The sequence below is a fragment of the Lagopus muta genome, chromosome 2 (genome assembly GCF_023343835.1).
Source record: "Lagopus muta isolate bLagMut1 chromosome 2, bLagMut1 primary, whole genome shotgun sequence".
NCBI lineage: Eukaryota > Metazoa > Chordata > Aves > Galliformes > Phasianidae > Lagopus > Lagopus muta.
In genome coordinates this window covers 26,205,159-26,231,796 of record NC_064434.1, presented here as the reverse complement: position 1 = coordinate 26,231,796, position 26,638 = coordinate 26,205,159, and the positions used below count along the sequence as shown (strand labels likewise).

Sequence of the window (26,638 nt, the reverse complement as noted above, 5' to 3'; positions counted from 1 at the left end):
TAAAATACTAAAATCAACAGCTGAGCAGTCTTTTTACTAAGTGGTGCATTCTCCAGTTTCATAGAATCATAGAATTCTTCAGGTTGGAAAAGACCTTAAAGATCATCAAGTCCAACCACAACCTAACCATACAACCCTAACAACCCTCATCTAAATCACGTCCCTGAGCACCACATCCAAACAGATTTTAAACACACCCAGGCATGGTGACTGAACCACCTCCCTGGGGAGCCTATTCCAATGCTTTAACAACTCTTTTAGTAAATAAGTGTTTTGTTTGTTTGTTTGTTTGTTTTTCTTTTAAAAATGTGTAAAATTTCCAGCTCTGCAGGGAGACATTCTGGTGACTGCTAGTAGTTCCTATTTTTCCTCTGTTCTTGAGCCTATTCACCCCACTACTGTGAGCCTGTGACTAGGTGACAGCTCCAGGTGGCAGGATTTGGAGCCCTTCTTTAGTAAATCGCAGTCACCCTTTGTGCATCAGGATAAAGATTTCATAAAATCATAAGAAATAGAGGAACTAAAACTAGGAAGACTAAAAATATTGCTTACATTTCTGTAAATTCCTTCCTTTGGTGTCTCACACTTTGTTATTCTTTTGTATTCTAAGCAATGCAGCATTCCTTGAGAAAGGTTATGAGGAATGTAGGTGCTTGTACATCTTTGCAAATTCTCAGGGGAAAAAAAAAAAAAAAATTCTTCTAAAAGCCACATCTCTCACCACTGCATAATGTCAGCCTTACCTGCTGTAATACCTGTATTTATCAAACTCTCAGTTTATTATTCACTTTCTGTAGGTGGTGGATTAAACAGCAAAGGCAGTCCCTTCACTGAAAGAACTACTTGCCTCATTACTTTTAACTCCATAGTGAGCAGAGCTACCTTATGTTCATTCTAGGTAAAAAGCTAATTGGACATTTTCATGATATTTGCTAATCATACAACAGGAACTCATAGGCAGTGTTATTAATCAGAATTTCCTTTCTGTCCCTGCTGTCTTACACTACATGCTTGTTCTTTTAAAGATAAATGATGTATTGCTGAAAGCAGAGTAGTTATTTATACTCAAGCAAACATAAGAAAGACACCTTTAGGCCATCTCATAATTAAAAAGTGTATGCCCTTATCATTGTATAACTACATGGATGAATCACTTTCTGTTACAATGCATCCATATTTTCCCAACTTGTCACTTTGGAAGTAATTTATTTTCATTCATGGTCACATTTTGCATCTGTACAGGTTGGATCTCTTTAGTGAAAATTAAATGGTGATTTATAACATAAAGGAGAACAGTACTAGGACTCTGTGACCTTATCATGGCCTCAAACTGTTCTCTTGTTTTTAAAACAGACAGTAATAGTAATTTTTGCCTAAAATACGAACAGTGCTTATGGAATGTAACCATCAAACATAGTTGTTTATCATGCTTCATTTGATTTGTATTAATAGTCTTAAAGAAAACAAACAAAAAAATAAAACCAAGAAAACTTAGTGTGTTCTAAAAGTGTTATCTTCTCTTGTATAACTACATGTAGCATAACATTTCACTATCTTTAATATATTTTCAGATTATTTTAGCTAAAGTATTATGAATTGTACTTAAAAACCAGCTGCTGTTGTAAAAACGAACTCGCATATTGCTAACGCAAAGGTTATGATGTAATGGAGAATTATATCTTTCCTAGTCTAGGATGTGTATTTTATCTGAACAAGACAAAGAAGGATTTTCAGGTTCAATTTTTGAAACAATATTTGAATGATCATGTAAATAATATACTCTGTCATGCTCTTGTTCAGCTCTGCATTTCAATTGCTTTATTTCAAGTTAATGTGAAGCTAACTCAGTTGTGAAACACAGCCAGCAAGTTTTGCAAATTTAGCCCATTGTGTTAATGAATCTGAAATAGTCAGTACAGTAATGACTGAACTAGTTAACATTAATGCTTTCTGATGAATATTACAGAGCCTAAAAGCCTGTGACTACAACATAAAGGGCATTTGACATGCCAGTTAATTTCTAAATTGCAGAACTTTTATCTTCTAGGCTGACAAAAAACTGTGGTGTGTAATTCAGATAATGTTAGCCAGTTGAATTGTTTAATATATGTCCTTTTCCTTTTGATTTTCAGGAAATATCTTTGTTTATTATTGCAAGAACATCTAATTAAAACAAACAAAAATGATTTTCAGCCTTACTTTTTTAAATACTAAAGGTAGTAGCCTCAACAGCATACCAGAGAGGAGGGTGAAAAACAGCAACATACTGGAAAAAGCAAAGCATTTTTAAAAATGAAGCTGGCAGGATGGCCTGGGCATGTACTCTTTTGATTCTATTACACAAATCATTTTCATCTCAACACGAGAAAAGAAAGAATTCTGCCAAACATGTCAATTTGGCCAAGCTCTGCTTTTCATCCCTACTCCCTGTCTTGTTCAGCTAAATTAAAAGACTTGGTTTCTTGCCTGATAATTAATTTGCATAAGTAGCAGCCTTTATCACTTACAATTCAATCTCCACATGATGATTCACTGTGTCAGAATGAGCACACAGATCTGCTTTCTATTTTCGTGACTGACAATGTCCAAGCAACCACCTCCATCATGGCATTTGAAGAGGACAGCAGATGATAATCTCAAGATTTTTAAGAAAATGAGTTTAATTCTGTATCCTGTCAAATCCTTGCAATAACTTTTGTCACAAGAAAAGGTTCATGTTCTACAATTTTCTTCTTGTTACAATCATCATAAGTGAGAATCAGTAGGATGGAGTGGATGGAGTGCAGTCTAACAAAATAACAAACTGCTGTAAACTCAACAGCATTTTTTTGAAGACTTTCACATTAGCATTAATGTAACCCTTTTTAAGAGCAGAGGTTGTGACTGATTAGCAGATCAAACTGTACACTTTTGAAGGGGCTGAGATAACACTGTTTCCCACCACAACCCCCTAAAGTCATAATGCTCAATTGGAAGGGTTAATGTTCTTAGCTTCCTGCCAAGAACAAATCAGTTTGACCATGTGCTGGTCCACAGCTGGAGGGCTGCCTGAAGAAAGAAAACAATCATGCCGTACTGAAGTGCCTCACGCATTAAGTCAGACACAGTATGATACAACTATTGCAAACAAAATGCATCTTATTAAAAGCAAAGACACAAACAAATCCTGTAATCGAGGCAGCACACTGAATTGCATACTTTTATTGGATTTTATTCTTTATAGAAAGTCATTTTTACACTAATGTCTTAATTAATACCATATTAATCATAATATGGTATGTTATTAATGGTATCTCATGCTGATATGAAAGCTGATAAAATATGTCAATTGCTATCCATTCTCATTTACCAAAGAGCTGTTAATGCCAATCCTACATCATGCCACTTGGTGTAGTCTTCATTTTATGGCTCCTTACTTTTATGAAATCTGCTTTTTGTTATTGTGCACATGTTTTTACAAGACTGCTTCAAAGAGGATATATCACCTTCTGACCCTTTAAAGACTGTAGTACTGTAACTCAATGTGTAAACTAGCTGTTTAGATCCAGGACAGCAGCAGGATGATAATCATTACATATACCTATATAAAATATTTCTGTAGTACTTTGGACACTGCATTGTATTAGAAGTCATAAAATGAAGCTGCTCTTTGTCATCAGAAGGTCTGTTTTGTTACCAGCACTACTGAGCCAAAGATAAAGCAATTGTATGATTCAATAAAGAAAAATAAGGCAGAATGGAACTAGCAATCTCTGAGACTCATCTCCAGTGAAACTAGACATCAATAGCTTACCAATTCTATTGAAACAAACTTTTCCAAAGAACAAATCCCAGTTGAACAGAACAGAATAATGGAATGGAATGGAATGGAATGGAATGGAATGGAATGGAATGGAATGGAACGGAACAGAATAGATGTATTTAGCACTTTCAAGAAACTTGCAGATCTACCAAAATGGCCAAGTGTAAACATACTTCCTTCACCTTTCTGCATATCATTAGTGTTATGCATGTTGTACCTACTCCGCTGTTGTACTGAGAAAAAGCTTATTCTTTCTGATTCATAATCAGACACAAAACTAGCAGTTCTTGTTATCCTTACAGAAAAAAAAAAGTAAGAAAATGGTGACAATCAAAGTACAAGAAAACAATGCAGATAACTCCTCACATCAGAATGCATTAATCACAAATGCACACATACACAGAGACTTATTCCCCAAACTGATGAAAGAAGTGTCTGATATATACATTATTATGGATTATCTACTAAGAAACATCACTGTGAGAGCTAAACGGTGTACTCTGGAATTCTATTTCAGTGACATACAGAATCTTGTCTTTCATATTTTATACAGCATACTATTTCCCTCATTAAGATTGAGAGAGTTTCTGCTCCTGAACTAGAGTTATTCCAATTTCTAGGGTTTCTTCTTTTTGTTGTTAAATTTTGCACCTCTCGCCTTATTTGCCTTTCGAGGTTTAGATGTTTTTAATTTGCACTTTCAATTATATTATCAAGCCTTCGTGTTTCTTGGTGAATTCTTTAGCTAGAAGTCCTTGTTTCCTGGCTACCAGCTGAGTGTTAAAAAACAGAAGGAGAACAGAAGAATGGTAATTGACACAGCAACTTTATGAGGGGCACTACAAGTAAGTGTAACATCTGTCCTTAGAAACATCATTGAACCTACACGAAGAAGTTCAGTCAGAGAATCTGACTGTTCAAGACTAATTTTCAGATGGTGTAGGCCACTCAGCTTCTGCTCAGTTCAAGTAGTTCTATTTAAACTAATCTGAGATTTGAGTGCTGGGTTCCCTGCTGTCCGCACTGGATCAGTTCTCTTCAAAAACTGCCCTAGATATGACTTCCAAGGAACCGTATATGTAATTTTATAACACTAATACTTTATACGACCCTGGATCACCTTGAAGATAGTGTCTGATGTCACTGCCTAGAGATAGCATTTTGTTCATTGGGAGAATATTATCAGCTAGATCCTATGAGACAGCTTCATGATATCATTAAAAGAGTAGGTAGCTAGACATCAAGATTCCGTGGGAATGAAAAGAGACAGAAGCCAACATAGCTAATGTTTCAATAGTCTTTTTGAATAACAGTTTGAAATGAATTTTATATAATTTACATAGATTTTATATGTAAATTTATATGCATGTTATAGTGACTGCAGTTGAATGTGTAAACTGGATTGCAAGTGGAGATGGGGTAACTTTCTTTTAAAAAATAGCTAATTGCTTGGATGATACAGAGCACTGAGCAGAGCTTAATACAATTAATTATGAATCAGTATATTTTATCTTTTTGTTTTGTTTTGTTTTGTTTGTTTTTACTTTAAAGCTTCAAAGCCAGTGGGCAAAAAGAAGAGTAATGATGACTCTGTTTTGAAGATCATGGGTCAGTTTTGAATTTAGTTAGGATATCAGGTCCAAAGGCAGATTTAATGTAGGCTAAAGTGTAAGAAGCAAGGCAAGACTATTAATTCAACTCAAAGCTGATCAGATCTAAGCTTTCTAATTTTTTGTAATTAATCATACATTTTGCAATTGCAAGATATTTCTATTACTTAGAAAAAAAAAGACAAAAATAATTCTATGTGAATAAAATTGGAAGATTTTTTTAAGAGAAAATCATCTTATAATGTGTATCAAGTTTCTTTTAAATGCAAGAGAAATTCCCATGTTAAAAATTTGAATACCTTAAGCCACTTGGAATCCAAAAAACCTCAGACATTTCTTTTCAGTGGAATATCTGTTCTTTTGTTCAGGGAAAGGTAGCTTAATCTGCATACTTACAATTTTATACTATTCTCAATTTTTACATAATTTTCACAAATATGGGGGAAGGGTGTCCTCATTTTCACAAATCAGGTCAACCATTGCAATTTCTTCACAGTCCCACAGCTTTGTTTCTATGTGTTAAGCAACAGCCAATTAATATACATGTTGACAGATTTAGCTACCTGGAACTGATCTGAAAGCTTTTTAAAATAACGACATGAAGTATAGAATGAAGTAGTATAGAATGACCAGGAGATGTGCATCAAAGACACTAAAAATGTGGTTAAAACAAATCTTTTCACTCAACACACCATCTGAGAGCTACAAGATTGCAATCATAACAGAGTAATGAAAATGGATTTAGCTGATGCCATTTCTCATTTTCATTACCATCAGTTTCATGAGAATGGATTAATATTGTGCTATTTTGTATTCTCATGGCAATTTTCATCACAAAATGGATTTATGCCAAGCCATCTTCTGTTCTTGTTAATCTTTGTCAAGAAAGTCAGGCACCAAATTTTTCATGACCTACTGAGTTCATAGGAATTTGTAAAACTTTCACAGGACTTAAAACTTCTTTATCTTGATGGTTTGGATAGTCTAACCTTGTGTTAAACTAAAGAAAAGAAAGCACACTAAAATTTATAAAATATTAAGAATTTTTTAAATGTAATTTTAACAGGAACAGTAGAAAGTAAAAAAATATAGTACCCATGTAGAAGAGTGAATATGTTAGAAGTGACCTAGTTAAATACTTATGTTCTTAAATATGTAGTCCCTAATACTTATGTTCCTGTGCTGTTCCGAAGGTAGGTAGACAAGCTGAGAACTAAGCAGTGAGCCTGAGCCTGGGTAGAAACAAGACTTAAATTTTTGTCCGTTTCTCACCGTCCTACTCTCTTTTTAATAGGTAATAAATTAAATTATTGTTCCCAAAATGGAATCTGCTTTGCCCATGACATTAACTGGTGAGTGATCTTCCTGTAATCATCACACGAGAGTTTTTTAATCCTATTTTATCCTCAGTTACTTCTGAGGAGGGAGAAAGAATGAGCAGGCGTCTGGCTGCCAGCCAGTATCAAACCACTACAGCTGGCGCTTCTAGAAGAAAATCTGAATCTGGAAGGCACTTAATGATTGTGGTCAAAGTTTAGTAGCCATATTGTTTGGAGAGGCATCTTCAGAACTATAAATACACTTAAAAATCTAAACTTACTAAACTTATTATTGTCTTTACCTTGTTTCCTATTTTAGTATGCTTTGCTTGAGCTGAGTTTAAAAGCTATCAGTAATACAAACAGTAATCAAAGAAGGAAATGTTTTCCCTAGCAGTATGGGGTGTAGTATAATAAAGCAATTTCTATTACCATTCAAGAAAAAATTCTGAATGAAAACTGAAAAAGTCACGTTATCAATATTGTCTTTAATAACTGTCTTTGAGTTTCTTCTACTTTACCTACTTCTTCCACTTCAGAGTGCATTAAATCTTTGTCAATCTGTTAAATGAAAAATAAGTAAGAGAGATCACTTTGTTACTATTGCCTGAAGCAAATAAGCATATCATCTCTGATTTGGAATCTAATAATTTCTCATTGTCTGGAATGCTGGATTAAAACTCTCTATCTGAGGGATATGGGACAAGCAAAGACTAAAATCGGGATGCTAAATTTTAGGAAAGCCAAATTCCAGCTCTTCAGGGAGTTAATCAATAAAACCCCCTGGAAAACTATCATCAAGAACAAGAAAATGGAGCACAGCTGGTGTAGGAAATCAGAAAAGAATGGAAGGAGGCTGACATGGCTTGAACAATTCTATGATTCTATTATAGTATGAAAATAATCCCATCACTACAAAATTTACTCTTACATTATTATTAATTTTTAGTAAAGCTAAAATATTTTTTTTCTTTTAAAATGGGGGAAAAAGATTTAGCAAATGTTAGTAACAAATGATTATCTCCTAAGAAAAGTGATTGTAAACATTAAGGAAGGAAAATATATTTTTTCCAAATTCTTACTTTCTAACCCTCTTTCGAATATTCTCCAACTTTAAGAAAATCTGTTCTGATTCTAAAGATACATACCAAAATATGGTATGTATAGTTTAATTTCCCCTCACGTATTGCAGGATTTGCTAGCTGCTTCAGAAGTGAATTCCTTTCAGGCAAGCTTTCACGATGCAAACTTTCCACAGAAATGTCTGAAATCATTGTCTGGATGTTGATTTTCTCCCTATGTTGTAGTTTTTGTATAGCATGTTGATTATTTCTCAAGGAATTAGGAAGTTTTGTATTACATTTTGGTATATTACATGGTTTAGGTTTCAGTTGTGTATGGGAACTGCTGAATCATGGTCTGAACCTCTGATTGATCACCTGAGATGAGCCATGAGTCAGCCATGGGAGCACAGGTGAAGGCTATTCACCTATGCTTCTGGAAGGAGTGGAGCCTGGCTCTATCTCTCCTAGACCCATTTAAGAGCTGGCTACCAGTGGGGAAGGATTTCTTGTAGAGATCGCATCTCTGGAGTTTTGTAGTGAACCCAGGATGTGGGTAAGCTTTCTATCTATTCTCTTTTTGTTATTATAATCTGCTCTGCTAAACTCTTTTGTTTACTTCATAATTATAGCATCTTTATGTTCATTGACTGTCCAAGTTGTTTACTTTCTTTGTAAATAAAGAACTTAAAAAGTGGGAATCATCCCTGCGCATCATCAGAACTGTGGGAAATAAATAGTTTTCTGCTGAGATGACAAACTTTTCTGATTATATCCCTCTGTGTATCTGAGATCTAATTAACAGTGACCAGGCTTTTATTGATTACATCTGCTTATATTAGCATCTTTTATGTTTACAAAGTTAGCTTCAGAAAGCTTACTAATTCTTAATTATCCGTAGCTGGTCTGGTACTGGACTAGTTCCTGAATAAGACTGTAAATCATGGAAATGGTTTGTACATCCGTAGCTTCAGAACTTGACTTCAAAATGCTGTGACTTCTTCTGGTCTGTCTCTAGAACATAGGGCTGGTATAAATCAATATCTATTTTAGAAGAAGAGCAAAAGCATTCTTAAAAGTACTGTCTTATAAATGTCCGCTTGTGCTTTCTGTTTTCATAGTTCTTAAATTACTTGCAAGGAAGCACATATTCCCATTTTTAAGAAGGAAGAAAAACTCTCTGATGATTGTCTGTAATCAGTGTCAGGTTTGTTTTCTGGCTTACGCTTATCAGAAGTCAGAAATGTCAGGTGTAAAGTGATATGTTTAAGGGGGGAAAAGTTATTACAATAATAATATCTTATATATTAGCACCAGAGCTGATGACTCATCAGTTTCAATTTAAAACATAGGTTTGCAAATACTTAGAAGTTCTGACTCGAAGGAGTGTTGATAAATTAGACATCACAAATAAAAGAACGTATCTTTATCAATGACACTGATGATAGCATTGAATGCACCCTCTGCAAGAGACTAAGACACTAAGCTGAGTGGTGTGGTTGACACGGTGGAAGAAAGGGATGCCATTCAGAGAAACTTCAACGGGTGAGAAAGGTGGGCCTGGGTGAACATGATGAGGTTCAACACAGCAAAGTGCGGAGTTTGGCACTTGGGCTGGAGGAACCCCAGGCATCCACACAGACTGGAAGGAGCAGTCTTGGAGAGTAGCCCTGTGGAGAAGGACTTGAGGGTCTTGAGAGATGGAAAAACTTAACATGAGCCAGCAGTGTGCTTTTGCAGCTTGGAAGGCAAATGGTATCCTGGGCTCTATCAGAAGAGGGGTGGCCAGCAGGGGCAAGGAGGTGATTGTCCCCCCTCTACTCTGCTTTTGTGAGGCCTCATCTGGAGTACTGTGTACAGGTATGGAGCCCCCAGTGTGAGAATAGCAGAGCTGCTGGAGAGGGTCTAGAGGAGGGCCACAAAGATGATAAAGGGACTGGAGCACCTCCCCTTCAAAGACAGGCTGAGGGAGCTGGGCTTGTTCAGCCTGGAGAAAAGAAGGCTGTGGGGTGACCTCATTGCAGCCTTTCAATACCTAAAGGGAGCCTACAAACAGGAGGGGAATCAACTCTTTGAAAAGGTTGATATCTGCAGGACAAGGGGAAATGGTTTGAAGTTGAGGGAGGGAAGATTTAGGTTGGATGTCAGCTGGAAATTCTTTACAGAGAGAGTGGTGAGGTGCTGGAACAGGCTGCCCAGAGAGGTTGTGGATGCCCTGCCCTAGAGGTGTTCAAGCCCAGATTGGATAGGGCCTTGGGCAGCCTGGTCTAGTATTAAATATGGATGTTCGTGGCCCTGCATGCAGCAGGGGAGCTGGAGATTCATGATGCTTGAGGTCCCTTCCAACCCTGGCCATTCTGTGGTTCTGTGATAACAGGTTTGGGAATAAGAAGAAATTCAGCTCCTTCATTGGGTCTATTCACTTTCCTAAAAGTGAGTTTCCTAGCCTCATATTAGTTAGCATGTACTTATGCAGAGTAATCTCTAGGTGTGTATGTATTTGAATGCCCTTAAAGACATTGAACCTTTCGCTTCTTGCGTGAATCCTCCAAATTGAAGACAAATCCTGACTGGGTGAGATAGTAATTCCCATCCACTGAGTTGGTCCTGTGAGGTTACTGCTGTCCACTGTGTTTCACGTTTCCTGCCTATAGAGATGGCTATAGACAATTGCTGATAGTATTAACTTCTAGTGGACTCCTGTTCAATGTTTAGGGGCTATGTTTTCAGATCTGTGTTGCTTTTTCTTGTAAATGCCTGTACGTTGTCTACTAGAAAGCTGATCATGCTCCAGTGTACAGGTATCTAAAAGCTGAGTGCTGCTTTTAGATATATATTTTTATATATTCGGTTTCTTGGATCTGGACTGCTGCTACCATTTAAAGTAAACGTTGCAAAATTATTTATGAAGAAACAGTAAGTCTTATTTGTTGAGTAGAACAAGCACTCAGAAATTCTGTGAAATACTGCAGTTAAGAAAATTACGGTGTGAGAATGCAGGTCAGTCATCATCACAATGAAAAAGCCTTCTAAACCTCACTAGATAAAGGTTACATTAAGACACCCGCTGTGTAAAGGTCACCATCAAGTGCTTATTCTCAAATTTTGATGACTTTTAATTGTATATAAAACTCCTGCTGATGAAATCTAGTATTCCTAACCCAACTCATATTTATCCCCCATTCATACTATTATTATATAATCAGTTACTGAACAGAGTAATTCACTGCTTACTCTGCCAATTTTGTAAGACTGCAGTCATGTGGGAGATAGAAGAAAGTAATGTCCAATTACTCATTTTAGATAGAGATATCAAAACAGTACTTTTAGGTGTGTATATATATTAGTAAGGTCTCTTTGTAAGACAAGACAGTCTTACTGTCTTGTTATGATTTATTTGTGTCCACTTCAGAAGGTGCCAGAAATTCCCATATAAGTGCACTGAGTGCAGAAAAAGGCCAACATACTATATATGGATTCGGACAAAAAAAATCATTCTAAATGAAACACTTAAAGTATTACTAACTTTCAAAGAACATGCAAACATATTAGGAAAACACAAAAGTAAAATTTCTAGGCCTACATGATTTTTTGTAATGGCTCAAGAAGCTTTATTTCTTAGTCTAAAATCTAAAAGTAGCATGTAAATGACACAGAAAATAGTCTTCAGTTGGATACCAAAGAATGGGTTTAGAAGGTTTAGTAAAGATAGTGACAGTGTCCATCTCCTTTTCTATTAATCATACTTCTGTATGTGGCAGGGCAGTGGGACGTTTCCTGGCTGTCAATGTGGCCATCAAACAGAAATGGGAAAGTATTTGGGTTTGAGTTGAGTGAATGATATGAATGATAACAGGGAGGCTCATAAGTTTGCCTGTTTGTTATGGTAGCTTTACTGAAAAGCGCTCTTCAGTTTTCACTTGCAGTACCTCCCACATTGCCATTGTTGCCAAAGAAAAGACTGATCAAAAATTTTTGGGAGCTGCAAGGTTTTATTTTAATCTATACTGTAAAGCTGACAGCATGCTTTGTAAACCTCACTGTTTTTGTATCCAAGGGATCCTAGGATTCTAATTGTCTGATTCTTTGTGGCTTGCAATGTTACCTGGACTTAGGAAAGACTCTATTGCATTCCTTGTAGCTCAGTAGGCTCTTGCACCTGGGAGTGTATTGTTGAAGAGTCTAAATTATTGTACCATGCATCTTCCTCTTTTTAATGTTTTGATCTTTGTAATGATGAAGACACTGTCAACATTTTAGCTCCCAAACAGTGATACTGACATCATGTCAAACATCTTCACTTCTAGACAGGTTTTAATAAGATGGTTCTGTTTTCTCGCTTGTAAGTGGAACTATCTGTGCCACATCAGATTTTCACAACTGTCAGTATGCATTAGCTTTCTCCAGGTAAATAATGACCTTTAATTATGTTATACGCTGCATAACCTATATTATGGTACCCATATTAAAAGTTTTCATCTGTATCAAACATTCATTAAGTGATAAAATTTGAACGGTAGATTTACTTCTTTAAATCCAACTTGTGAATTTGGTTTATTTTTCTGGGGAAAAAAAAAAAAGTAAATTATTTACTGCCATTGTATTTGGCTTTTTTTTTTTTAATTTTAGCGAATTAGCAGTCATCATCTATAATGGTGTATAGCCAGTCCTGAATCTATAAGTTTTGTCAGTCTGTATTGTGGGAGCCTTTTTACATTTTTGAACATTTCTAATGTCTTATGCTTTATTTGCTCGTCCTTATGATTCAACTTAGAATCACAGAGTCCTAGAATCCTTAGATTTGGAAGGTCATCTAGTCCAACTCTCCTACAGTGAACAGGGAACCACAGCTAGATCAGGTTGCCCATGGCCTGATCTAGCCTCATCTTGAAAGTCCCTAGGGACAGGACATCCACCACGTTTTGGACAACCTGTTCCAGTGCCTCACCACTCAACTATAAAATATTTTTTTCCTATCTAACCTAAATCTATCTTTGAGCTTGAGACCATTTTCCCTTATACTTGACAAAGTGTAGAAGAGAATTGGCGCATACATCGTAACTGAAGTACATTAGGAATTTGAACTGTGACAAAGATTTCTACTTTTTCTGATGTGCTTTTCTGATATTTTCTATTGTTTTGACCCTCTAGACCTTAATGAGCAATAAGATGCTATTTTTAAAGAACTAAATAAGATGATTCAACAGTCTTTTTTTCCCATGTGAGAACAGATAATTTATATCCCATCACTTCATACATAGTGCTAGGATTATTTTGACTACATTAAACATTTTGAAGTTACTATCACAGCTTAAACTGACACTATTTTAATCACTCAATGAACTTTCACATATAGTGCTCAAGATGATTCTGCTTGAACTATTGTGTTAACTTTTTTATCCTTTTCATTATAATATTTTAAAATGGTATTTTAAATACGAAATTATTCTCCCAAAGATTCATTTATAAATACTGAATCACTTCTACATTTTCTTAATTTCCTCTTGGCTAAGACTACTTTATTGAATATTTTAAAATACTATATAGAAGGTATTTTGCAAGCTAGCTAATGAAATCAACTGAAGTTACCGAACATCCATATGTCGTTAACTGAACAATGTCTCAAGTAAAAGTAATTCATATTCTTTCTCCATTTAAATGTAATAGTAAATCTTTGCAGGATTATCAGTAACATTGAGGGAATTTTTCTTTTGAAATACACAGTGCACACTCTGAGTTTAAACTAGCGTGCTTCTGCCATAGAAAACATTGCATGGGAATTTTCTGTTCAGAATAGAAGTGAACATCTATCTGTATACATATTAATAAACATCTTGATTTATTATTATGCTATATCTCACTTAATTCATTTAGATTGTTGTATGGGAACTGTTGATCATGGCCTGAACCTCTGATTGATCACCTGAGGCAAACAATGAGTTGGCCATGGGTGCACAGGTGAAGGCAGTTCACCTGTGCTGCTGGAAAGGGTGGAGCCTGGCTCCACCTTTCCTAGATCCTATTTAAGAGCTGACAGTGACTAAGAAAGGATTTCTTTCTGGAGATTGCTCCTAGTGGAGTTTATTGTGAGTCTATATCATCAGTGAGCATTTTTTCCATTGTGGTAATCTTACTTAGCCTAACCTCTGTATGCTTATTGATTGTACAACTGTGATTCAGATCAACTTATAACTTTCAGTTTGTTATGACTAGTTACTTCAGTGGAAAAACTCAGCAACATTATGACATCTGATATGTCACATTAAAATGCTGGGGAAAAAGGCAAAAAGCTTCCAAAGCCACTGTTGGATAAGAATGTTATCACACAGGAAGTTAAAGAAGCCACATGTGTTACAGTCACTATGTATATATTTGAAAGGGTGGTTTAGAAATAAAATTTATTTTTGGTAGCTTTCACTGTTAAACTATCCAAGAGGCAGAAAGCTTCCTGTGTACTTCATGACACATGCTCATTTTCTGCAGTTTCATAAGGTTTTACAATTTTTTTTTTTGTAAAATTCAGTGAAGAAGTTGAGTTTTATATTGTTTTTTTTGTTTGTACATTTACTTTTTGATTGTATAGAAAATGTAGTCTAAAGCTTGCTTTAGAAGAGTTTTGCATGAATCAGAGTCTATGTACAGTAAATGTATTTGCATATTAGATATTCAACAAGAACAGGGATTTCACCTGGATGTTAATGAGGCTTAATGAGCTAACAAGTGAAGCAGATGGAGATAATAAGATCAGACATCTTAGGTAATATTCCGTTGTCTTACCCTTCTTTAGGGGTGAGTATATTTGTTTCCACACATCATCTATTATAATCACGTGTTGATATCTCACTATATTTAAAAAGTAGGCAAAAAAAAAAACAACTAGTAAACCAAGAGGGTGACAGTGATTTGCATAATTCTTTTGTCACGACTGTATCCATTACATATGCTGCTCTGAATGATAATGCCTTTGATTTATTTCCATGGAAACGACAACATATACAAAGAGCACAATAATAGTACTTGACAGTGCAAATTTTCTTTATTTTTCCACATAGTCACCACCATCAGCAGTGCTTTTTCACCAGTGATGAGCATACCATGCTTACATGCTACACTGGTGGAGATAACCCACTATTTCACAGCTGCTAAGACAGCTTTCTTGCTAAAATATACCACCCACCTCCTCACTTTGCAAATGGCCTCCAAAAATATTCACAAGCATTGATGAAGATCAAAGGGTGCAGGTTTTTTTCAGATGGAGGAATTCAATTCCACACTTGTGCTTCATATGCATGTCAGATGCCATTTTGTCAGACTGCCCCTCTGCTGCCATCTGTCACACAGCAACAAAATTTAATGGGATTTTGGCAGGAAAGTTCAATGTTCACTGTCACACCACCCCATCAGCCTCTGATGTCATGAGCTATCATAATAAATAAGGCATTACTTTTGGAGCAGCCCTTATAAATAATATCAAAATAGCTGCCATAGATTTTAATATACAATTACTGTAGATGTCATTTTGTCAATGTTTGCTTTGTTCAAGCTTACATGCAGTTGTTACCTTTTTTGTCCAGTTCTTGTGCCTTGACTTCAGACTTAAAAAATACTAAGGTATGACATTAAACATTTGTATAATATTTGTAAAAGCATGAGAATCTTCCCTGTTATGGAATTTTTGAGAAAGTCTGGAATTTTTGAGGCAAGCTCAGCTGGAGAGATGTGACGCAGAAATTTCCTCTCTGCTACCTGATCGGATGTTCTTCTTGCCGTGTAGAAAAAGATTCTGTCTCACATGAACTGAAAACTTTTTCTTGGATCTCAGTTGGAGTCTGAACTCAAAGGTACCATGGCTACAAAGGAAAGCTAATTTCTGCAAATACAAAATGAGGTATGCATATGAGGTACTTTGAATTACAGTAGTTTTTGTGATTACAGAGATTGATTATTAGATAATAATAATAATAATAAGATAATAATAATTAGATAATATGGTTATTGGCAAAAAGAAATATGGAAGTATGAATATGCGATTATTATTTGCACAAGTAGAAACATCTAAGAATTCTAAGTATAATTAGTGTACCAAATTACAGATTGATCAATATGAAGCATTTTGTAGTAAAAGAGTTTTTCCATAAATCACCTTTTTTTTTTTTTTTAAATAAATTTTAAGAGTTAAAAATAAATATATACTTATTTTTTACTTGGAAGGGTTGTCTAGTCCAATTCCCTTGCAATGAACAGGAACATCTATTGCTAGATTAGGTTCCTCTAAGCCCTATCCAGCCTGACCTTGAGTGTCTCCAGGGATGAGTCATCCTGTCTTTTCTGGGCAATCTGTTCCAGTGCCTCGCTACCCTCATCATTTTCTTATATCCAGTGTAGGTCTCCCCTCCTTTAGTTTGAAACCATTTCCCCTTGTCCTGTCAAACAGATAGATTCTGCTAAAGAGTTTGTCCTCTTCTTTCTTATAGCCCCTCTTTAGGTACTGAGATGCTAATATCAGGTCATCTTGGAGCATTGTATTCTAGAGGCTGAGCAGCCCCATCTCTCTCAGCTTGTCCTTGCAGGGGGAGTGTTTCATCCCTTAGATAACTTCCATTTCCCTCCTCTGGACATGCTTCAACAGGTCCATGTGTAAGGACATCACATCTGGATGTAATTCCATAAAAAGTCTCACCAGTGTGGAGTGAAGGGTTGGGATTGCTTCTGTCAATGTGATGACTACGTTTCTTTTAGATGTAACCCACATACTGTTGGCTTTCTGAGCTGCTAGAGCACATTCCTGGCTCATGTCCAGGTTGCCATCCACCAGCACCCCCAAGTTTTTTTTTGCAGGGCTGTGCTCAATCCTTTTGTCCCCCAGCTTGTATTGGTAGTGGAGGGTTGCCAAGACCCAGGTGCAAGACTTTGCACTTGAATTTGTTGAACCTCATGTGGCTCTCCTGGGCTCACTGCTCAAGTGTGTCTCATCTCTCTGGACAGCATTATGTCCCTCAGTAGTGTCAGCCTCACCATGCAGCTTGGTGCCCTCTGTGAACTTGCTGAGGGTGGATGCATCCCTCTATGGGTAACACTGATAAAGATACTAAGGAGCATTGGTCCCAGTACCCTGAGGGTTACCTGTCGTCACTGATCTTCTTCCAGACACTGATCCACTGACCACTCTGGGTGCAATCCTGCAACTAGTTTCCAGTCCATCAAATAGTCCACCCATCAAATCCATATATTTCCAATTTGGAGAAAAGGATGTTATGACAGAGCTTGTCATAGGCCTTACTGAAGTTTGGATGGATGATTTCAGTTTATCTTCCATTGTCTGCTGATGCTGTGATACTGGTATACCAACATAGATTACCTGGCAGGTCAGGCAGGACTTGGTGAAGCTATGCTGGTTGTCTCAGACCACCTTCTTTGTCTTTCACATGTCTAAAAGAAAGAAAAGAAAATAATTTATTGTTTAAAAAATAAATAAAAAATGAAAAGAATATCTTGGGAAGTGAGACAGTACAGAAGTAGAATCAAAACAGCTATGAAATGAAAGCTTGTTTCTTTTTTCCTGTTTTTTTTTTTTTTTTTTTTTTTTTTTTAATGCCAGGGGAAGAAGATATACTTAAATCACAAGAAAGTGCTTGATCTTGCACGCATTAAAGACTGAAAGACAAAATGCAACAACATCAGATTAAAGATTATATGGTTGTGATTTATTTGTATCAGTTTGCAGTGAAATTCAAATTATGATTCTTGAAATTTTGAAGTTTTCAATATAGGTAGTTTTTCATAAAGTATCTGCCTTGTAGGAAGGCTGGAGAGGTAACTTCCCAAGTCTTCATTATCTGCATCAGCTATAGAGTAAGTGTCTTAGTCTATCTACTGCCTCTTTCCTTACTGCCATTAGTTGACACAAAGTCAAAAAGCAGCTATCAAATTGTTTGTGCTTTCCTTTTAAGTGAGTAATCATTAGCTCAAAATTAGGGCTGGTCAAGATAGGTCTTTGTTCAAATGATCACCCACTCATGAGTTCTTTGTAGCAACGCCTATCTTTTGTCTGCATTTTTGTCTAGTATGCTGGGACTTTTGTTAATAATTGGAAGTTTCAAGTCACTGTTGGGATAAAAATAACAAGCATTAACTTTCCTGGAGGTTGTGACCTGCCTACATAAGGAAGGATCATTAGAATGCCTTGGTCAATGTAAAATGGAAAGCTTACTGTCAATGTAAAATGAAAAGTTTACTGTGTGAATGCAATTTCTTAAGAATTCAGAATAATGGGAAGAAAACCAACAATTATTGTTGGTGCCGTATCCATAGACTCTAATAAGAGCAGAAATGTTTTGTACCCTCTTATCCAAGAAGTGGCTGCCACACTCTGTTTTAACCCACCTGGAATGAGCTTGCTTTGAGCACAAATTTTATTGGTTGCTTCTCTTACATTTAGGATATTCTTGTGAAAAATACAGAAGCTCTCAAGATAAACTGCTGTATATAACTGAATAAGTCTATTTTTATCTCAGAAAGTAGAATTTACTTTAAATATGAGACAAATTGACTCTCTAGAAGCTATGTCTCTAAATATACTGTATTCATAATGTCTGTTAATTAAAAAGCTCTCAATTTGCGTAAAAATAGAAATGGAAAAGAATTCTAATGACTACTCATTTAGGGGAAAAAATAGCTTTGTACTATATTTATTTCTGCTTCACATTGGAGTACTGTGGTCTGTAGTCATCTATGGACTTTATTTTTCAAGCTTTTGAGTTCTTAATATAAAGTAATAAGCATGTTCATAGCACAGAGACTTTCAGGCATGTTGCTAAATGTTAATAAACATAGAGTAAATTTGGTTCCTCTCTATCTTTTCTGTTATTTACATTTCCAGAGATTTTAATTGTTAAAGTGATTAATTGGTTTTCTTTCATGATGTTGACTTTCATTTTCATGTAGCTTGAACATCCAAATGGGTAATAGTGACTGATGTTCCATGCAGCACTGTGTGGTTTCACTGTGAAGAATCATTATGTCAAAATAAAATTAGATGTGATCACTTGTTTTGAAATCAGCCTTAGCTGTCGTAGTTGTCAGTAAGGATAAAAAGAATCATATTACTAAATTTAAATTTATTTCCCTGGTTTCTAGAAATATAGCCACGTTGTTTAAATTAATAGTAGTTCACTAGACCATTCACTGATTTTTGTTGGATGTTAAATTCACACCTATAGATTTAAGCAGCTGTGTCTTGCACATATTGCTAATCAGTGTAACATATATCAAATCTTAGAAACACTGAGGTTGGAAGAGACCTCTGAAATCATCCAGTCCAAGCATTCACCTACCACCAATATTTCCCACTAAACCATGTCCCTCAGTACATCTAAATGTTTCTTGAACACCTGTAGGGACAGCAACTTCACCACCTTCATGGGCAGCGCATTCCAGAGTATTTCCACATGTCCAACCTGAATCTCCCTTTGCACAACTTGAGGCCATTGTCAGACTGTTGTTGAAGACTGTTGTTGTAAGTCCAAAGTGGTTGAGTCAGCTCTCTTTGGAGTGACACCTTCTGGCTCTGGGATCTCAGCAGAATCTCCTTTGTTCCCATCTTCTGGGCCTTGCCAGCAGATAAGAGGGAGCAGGGATGCCCATCTGCATCCTGTTTTTCACAGGACACAATGGTATCATTCCCCAATTTTCCCATACCAAACTGGAGCTATTTAATCACAGGCCAGATCTTCTGCCAGTAAACACTCCTGAGCACTCTCTTCCGGAGGCAAACAGCTCTGGAGGAAGGTGCTTTCAAATGTCCCCAAAGTGATGTTGGTTGTCACACAGTAGCACTCACCACTTGCATCCTCAACAAATCAATCAGAGTCTTATCACAAAAAATACCTCAGGAAGCAAGCTTTGAGAAAGAATTTTAATAATTACAGAAGAAATACAATTATTCTGTGTTTTTTTTAAAAGATCAATATATATAACAGAATTGGGGTTATATTAAGAGACAAAATAGATAATTTGGAGTTATTCTTTAACATATTTTACCTTAAAAATACAATATATACATTATTGATACAATGAACTGATCTTAAGAATTCGAAGAGCTTTCATAAAGAAGGTAGCTACCATTATTTCCCTTCTGAAAATAATGATGACACTTGAAATCTGTTCATTTGTAACTGAAATAGTATAATTCAAGGTCTTAAAATGAGATAAAATGAGATTAAAGCAGAAAATAGACAAACAAAATGTAATGCTTTCAGTTTATTAGAAGTGACAGAGAAATAACCAACTACTTGTTATGAATAATCTAGGGAACTGTTAGAAAGGTTTAGTACTTGTAATGACATTTTCTACTACTTCTGCATTGATAAGTAAATCTGCTGTTTATTGTCAATTACACTTGCATTTATCTGAAGCACTCAGAAGAAAAGCATCCAAAGTTTTAAATTTGTCTGTAAAGTTTTATGCCAACATATACAATGCTGCTTTTGAAGTTCTCAATAATTTTTACTATCTATATTCATTTTAGCACTTGGCTGTGTTAAATGACCAAAGATCAATGCATTACTAAATTGCCATTGTGAAGTTAAGGATGAGCATAAGCAAGTCAGATAATGCCCTAATATCTTTAGAGGAGCAGGTAAACATTATTGTTACTGTTAGATATATATATTTTTTAAAAAATATAATGTATTTTCTATTCTTACAATATAATGTTTAGGCCAGGAAAACAAAAACAAAACAAAACAAAATAGTGCATTATCTAATTATAATTATCTAATGCAGACTGTGGCTTAAGTAGAGACCTATCTGTACTCATAAGTGAGACAAAGGTGATATCAGGTAATATTTGTTTGTTTATTTATATGTATCGACTTATTTTTTGTACTACTGTGATTAAACTTGAACGTAAGAAGTTCCATAAAAACATACGGAATAAGTCCCTTATGGTAAGGGTGACAGAGCACTTGAACAGGTTTCCCAAGCGGAAGAAGAGGTCTCCTATGGAGACATTCAGTACCTGTCTGGACGCCTACCTGTGGTACCTGTTTTAGCAGGGATTTGGACTCAATGATCTCTTGAGGTCTCTTCCAAGCCCTGCATTTCTGTGGTTCTGTGATTAAAAACATAAAGATACTGTGTAATTCTCTATATTAAATGTGTTTTAATACTGTAGTATCTGAACAATCACCACTAAGAGATATTTGATTTAAAAATTCTTTTTTTTTTTTTTTTTTTTTTTTGCAACACTGCTCTTGTTTTTATGATAATAAGTAAATTCAAGAACACTGAATAACTGTTGTTTTTTTTTTTTCTTTAACTGATAAAATTAAATTGAGATGATGATTTAAAAAAGAAGCTCAAAGAAAGCAATTCCTATCTTAACTGCTCCTGTGTAAGCTGCACTATTGGTGGTGGTGTTAAGATAGATACACACTTCATATGTGAATCTCAGGGGTTTCATTCATAAAAATGAAGTTTTTAACTTAAAGCAACTTCTTTCTGTGCAATGAGTGTTTTTGTCAGTGATGTTTTAAAGATGGTTTTTAAGTTGTAGCAAGGGATTTAACTTGCTTAGCTTTTGTAATTAAAAAAGCTACTTCACTTCAAGAAACTTGTAACCATTCCCAAGGTAGTTCAGGAAGCTCTGTAATCTAAGAGTACAATACTGAGTCAAATAGGCAAAACTTCAATTGTCTGAGGCATTAGAGTCCTTACTGAGACTAGAGACCAAAACTTTTAGTTACAAATCTTATTTTTGATGTAGTGCTACTTGTGTCCATATAAACTAATGCAGAATACAAACAATTTGTAGTCATATGGCATTTGTGACTTAGTAATCAAAATAAATGTTAAGCAATGGCAGTCTGAAAGAGAAGCAGAAATAATATATTTATAATTAAAATAATTCTTTATTATATCACTTCTTTATGATATGCCGCATTCACATCTATAAATAATCTGTGATAAAATAATGCTACAAAAACTTCTTTCGCAGTCACATAGTCTGCATGGTAACTATATTCATGTCAGTGTATTTATATGAGAGTAGATAGATTTGGTAATTAAATCTTTAAGGTGAAATTTCTCTGAACGTCTTCTATCTAATCTTTTCTAAAGCCCTTCATGTTGATGGGAATTAAAGAAAGGTATCCAGTTCTGCTCTACAATCGGGTTTGTTCCTCTTCCATTTGTGGTTAGATTTAAAACAATACAAGACAAAACAAACAAAAAACAACCAGGAAAAAAGAAGATCCACAATGCTACCACCAAACAAAGCCCAAAAGGGAAGTGCCAGTGGCTTGTTTCACAGAATTACAGAACCACTTAGGCCAAGATTCTTATTTGTTCCTGGTGGTCAGTAATTGGTAATATGGTTTGTCTTAATTTTGGAGGGGAAACTTAACAAAACGAGGAAATTAAACCTATGCTTCATCTTCCTCTGGGAGCTTGACCACCTGCACTTGAAACTATACTGAACAAAAGGGTAAAAATTCTTCCAATTACTCAGACAAATTTAGGACAAACTTAGAAGGACATTTTTGACTAGTTCTGGCTGTCACAAAAGCCTTTTAGCAACTGCAAGCACAGTCTTTGTTTCTGAAATCATTTGCTGCAAGTTTTCCAGCAGTAGCTGTGATGGGCTATCTTCTCTGTAGACACTTCCTTTTTAAAAATGAGGTGCCATTTGTGTGGCTGCTAAGTATTCTGTTTTTAGTGCTCACATAATATATGTCAATCCTAAATATGACATAAATTTTTAGATTCATATATGCATGTGAACATTAATGTTATAATGAATTAACATTTCTGAGGTTTTATTTTTTTTCCAACACTCTCTATTCTTATTTTTGGTCTCTATGTTTGGTTTAATTGTAAAAATTTCTACTAGGATTATTCAGAAACTATTTGCATCATGTAACTAAAGTATAACAATAGTATTTTTAAATTTATATATAAATACACATGTATATATATGTGTATGTGTATATATATATACATACATATATATATTTCCAAATCATTTTAGGCCTTACACAGTGAGATATGGCTTGCAGTCAGTGCATAGAAACATAGCTCTGGCTGGGAGCTCCTGGGTGTTTGACAAACAAATTTTTCATTACTGCAGTAATCATAGCTCTATTATCTATCTAAAAACCTATTAAAATCCATTTTAAAATATTTGGATTTTTTTTTATATTGATTAATCTTTGTCTTTCTTGCTTGTAGCTGATAACCATATTTATACTGGAATACTGGACAGTTTTTCTAATTTCTGGTTCAATATAGCTGGTATATACCTATCTACTATTGTGCCAATATTGACTTGCAGATAAAACAAAACATTTTTTCTTTGTTGATATTTATATTCTGGTTGTGTCCTGTAAAGAGGCATCATACTGTTCCTCTATCTTTCATTTGCTATATTGTATCTCATACAGAGAGTTTAATTTTCTAGATTCTAGTTAAAAAAAAAATAGTTCTTTGCCTAATGTAAATATTTTTGACAAGAAGATGACATTTTAAATCTGTAGTAAGCTACTTCCAATACAGCAATTCCATTTTGTAGTACACTAGAAGTACTGTGCTAGAATGAATACTAAACTGTTTTCTGTTTCTTCTCCTATGCTCAGCTCCCTGCTCACTTTATCGTTGTTATTGCTCTTTACACCATCTTTTTATAGTTCGATGCTACTGATCTTGTACATGTGGAAAAATAATGGTATTCAGCACTTAAGAATATAATGAAAGGTGATTCCCTGTTTTTTTGTTTTTTGCTTTTTCCTGGGGAAGGTCTTAGCTGAAGTATTTGGTTCCTAATCTTTCCTCTGCTAATTCACACTGATAACTCATTATCATTCTGTGACCACTTTGTATAATAAGGTTTTTCTTCTCATTTGCTTTCTGTCAATAAGGTTGTGGAAAAGTTGTCTAGCTGGGAGGAATCTTCAGAGAGCAAACTAAATGTCCAAGAAAGAAGGCATGTACCTCCTTGGGGCTTGTATTTTTTCTCTCCATTAGTGATGGAAATCCAGCAGGACTAGATCCTCTTGGAGACCAGATTTTGAGGTAACTTATTTGGAACACAGTGCAGGACCTTATATTTAACTTTTACCTAATTTAACTGCAGTTCAGTATTTTCTTATATACCAATGACAGTAAAATCTAACTGTTGTACACTTGTGATTCTGATAATTTTGACATCCTTTTATCTGATAATTTTGACATTTTCTTAGACATCCAGTCATTCTTTGAAACACTTGCATTCTGAAAGGAAAAATTACTAACTGTAAGGAAAAATTGAATTTTACTAAGATTTGTGCTCTCAAGAATTAGTGTTAATAGTGCTAATAGTACTTTCTTAAATCTTCCCCAGAGTCATAACAGTTTATGAATGCATTAAGTGAAGATACAGCCTTCATCTTATAAGGAAGCATACCACTCACTCCACATGTAACTTAAATCTACTTGGGATTAAACAAAGATGAGAAAAGGAAAAAAGATATGGGAAAAATAAAAACAAACAAAAAAAAAACCAGTCTCCATCACCAGAATTTTATTGTTGTGAGCAGTATAAAATGGAATCAACTTTCATAAAGTGCATTAAAATGCTACTACTAGTAAGATAATAAAAATTGATTTCTTAATTGCTACGTGCTGTTATCTAGTTTAGCAGAAGCTTCATCTTCCACACCATTCATGTTATCATTTAATTTATAGTAGCATAATTTCATTTGAAGTCAGTTTATGAAATGTTACCTTTGAAAGTAATTTTATGAATACAATTTTTTTAGTTAATGGATTATATGGAGAGCATACTATATTTATTCCATAGAGACTAAAATGTTGCTTTATGCTGTAACATGCACATATCAACAGAAATGGAATCTTCCCACAATGTTGTGTAAACCCTACATATAATCTCATCTGGAAGGTATAACTGGGTGTCATGGCAACAACTCATCAAGAAAGGTGAGCAGGTAGAGAGAAGCAGGTATCACATTCTCCCTTTTGATAAGTAAATAACACATTGTGCTAGTGGAAATATATTTTTAGCTTGGGAGGAAAATAATGTATACTGTGGCACTGATAGGTGTGCTTGTTTAAATGATAGTTGTATCTAACTGTAATGGTTTCAGAAAAGTTTGGGGAAAAAAAGCTATTTTGTTTTGGAAATAGAGTCCAGAGCCTAGGATCTTCTCTTCATGGCTACAGTATATCAGTCCTGATGGTGTGACAGTAGGTCAGGATAAGGAACTAATAGGATATTGATTTTGCTTTGTACAAATCCTATCTATTTTTTCAAATGTTTAAGGAGACACGTATAGGTCACTGATATGAGCAGAGGCTGATGTTGCTATTCTTGTTTGAGACTGCCTGACTGAAGCTTGTTGTGTTTATGTGAGTTTATTGGTATTTTCTTTAACTATTGTTTTCTAATTGTAAATTCTAAAGCTATACTATGACATATGTCTTAAGCATTGGAATAACAATTTTGTAATGGGAAATAAATGGAAATGTAATTAAGCCAAATAACTAAGGAATTATCTGAGCCTATAAGATTGATTAAAACCAATCTGATATGTAACACACCTGTGTTTAATTTGTTTCAAATTTTCACTTGATATGATTATGCATAGTTAGGAATATCATGTTTTATTTTATCATTTTGCAACTATTTATGCAAGAAATATGTTGTTCCTACAAATATAGCAAATGCTACATTCTTAATTGTACACAGACTAATTGTCAAGTACACTGTAGAAGAAGACTACAGGTCTTTCCAGCACTTCAGTTGCTTGTGAGTAGACAGATGGTTAAGGTAGACTCTAGAGTTAACAGGAGATAAAAGGATTTCTTACAGATTCTTGAATCACACTTTCTGTCATTTCTTTCTGCCTTGGATGGGAAGTTCAGTGAATTAGACCTTAACTAAGAACTTGTCACTGAGAGCAGTTTTCTTTCCAAAATGAAATAACAGGAGGGGAAAATATTGGTGAATGTGTTCCATACGACGTTTTTGAGCCAATGTTATTCAATGTTATTCCAATAATAATAATAACAATAATAATAATAACAATAATAATAATAGTGATCATTTTACATATTGAGAGTAGCATCCCCAGAAGAAATTTTTAAGTATTAAAGCTGGCATATGTCTTCAGTAGTGGATAAATAAGATTGGAAATGTTAAAACAGAATTCACAGGTATTGTCAGGGAAACAGAAGATTCAACTATGGGTGTAAAATACAAGTTAGCTTGTTCAACTTAATGAAATAAAGGTCAAAAATGAAAATGACTGAAGAATGAAATAAATAATAGATTAAATATGTCAGGAAATCAATTTGTGTACAGTCCTTTTTAAGAATAAAAGGATTAAATTCAGAATCACCCAAAGATACAGCAAAGATCTTCGTTTAAAACTTTTGAAAGGCTGTTACTAGTCCCTTGTATCTAACAGTCTGGATTTATGTTTCCAGTAAATGAAAGACCCTACAGTGTTTACCAAGCATTAGTTGCAGACAAGGGGAAATTTTTCTGACTATCTCAGCAACATTGAATATTTAGATTATTAGATTCTAAAAACAAGTGGAATTTTTGTCAGTTATGATTGTGGCAATTACCCTAATTTTCTTTCTAAAAATATGACAATGTATGTAGAAATATGTATAGATATGCACAAGATGTTAATTACTTAATGTTTGTATTGTGATTACCTGATAGATTTGATGTCATTCAAGGTTAGAAAAGGTTGTTACACAGTGTCCATCTTAGAATTTCTGGTTTGGCAGCTGTGGATGTTAATACATTCAGTCTTTATAAAAGGAACTCAAAAACATGAAACA

At 34.9% G+C, this 26,638-nt stretch overlaps 1 long non-coding RNA gene across 1 annotated transcript; it reads left to right on the top strand.

Annotated features, from left to right (window-relative positions):
- The first annotated feature begins 8,296 nt into the window (after positions 1-8,296).
- Positions 8,297-25,379, top strand: LOC125689993 (uncharacterized). Its single transcript, XR_007375470.1, has 3 exons — positions 8,297-8,348; positions 23,707-23,860; positions 24,168-25,379. It is a non-coding gene; the product is annotated as an uncharacterized LOC125689993 (long non-coding RNA).
- The last annotated feature ends 1,259 nt before the right edge of the window (positions 25,380-26,638 follow it).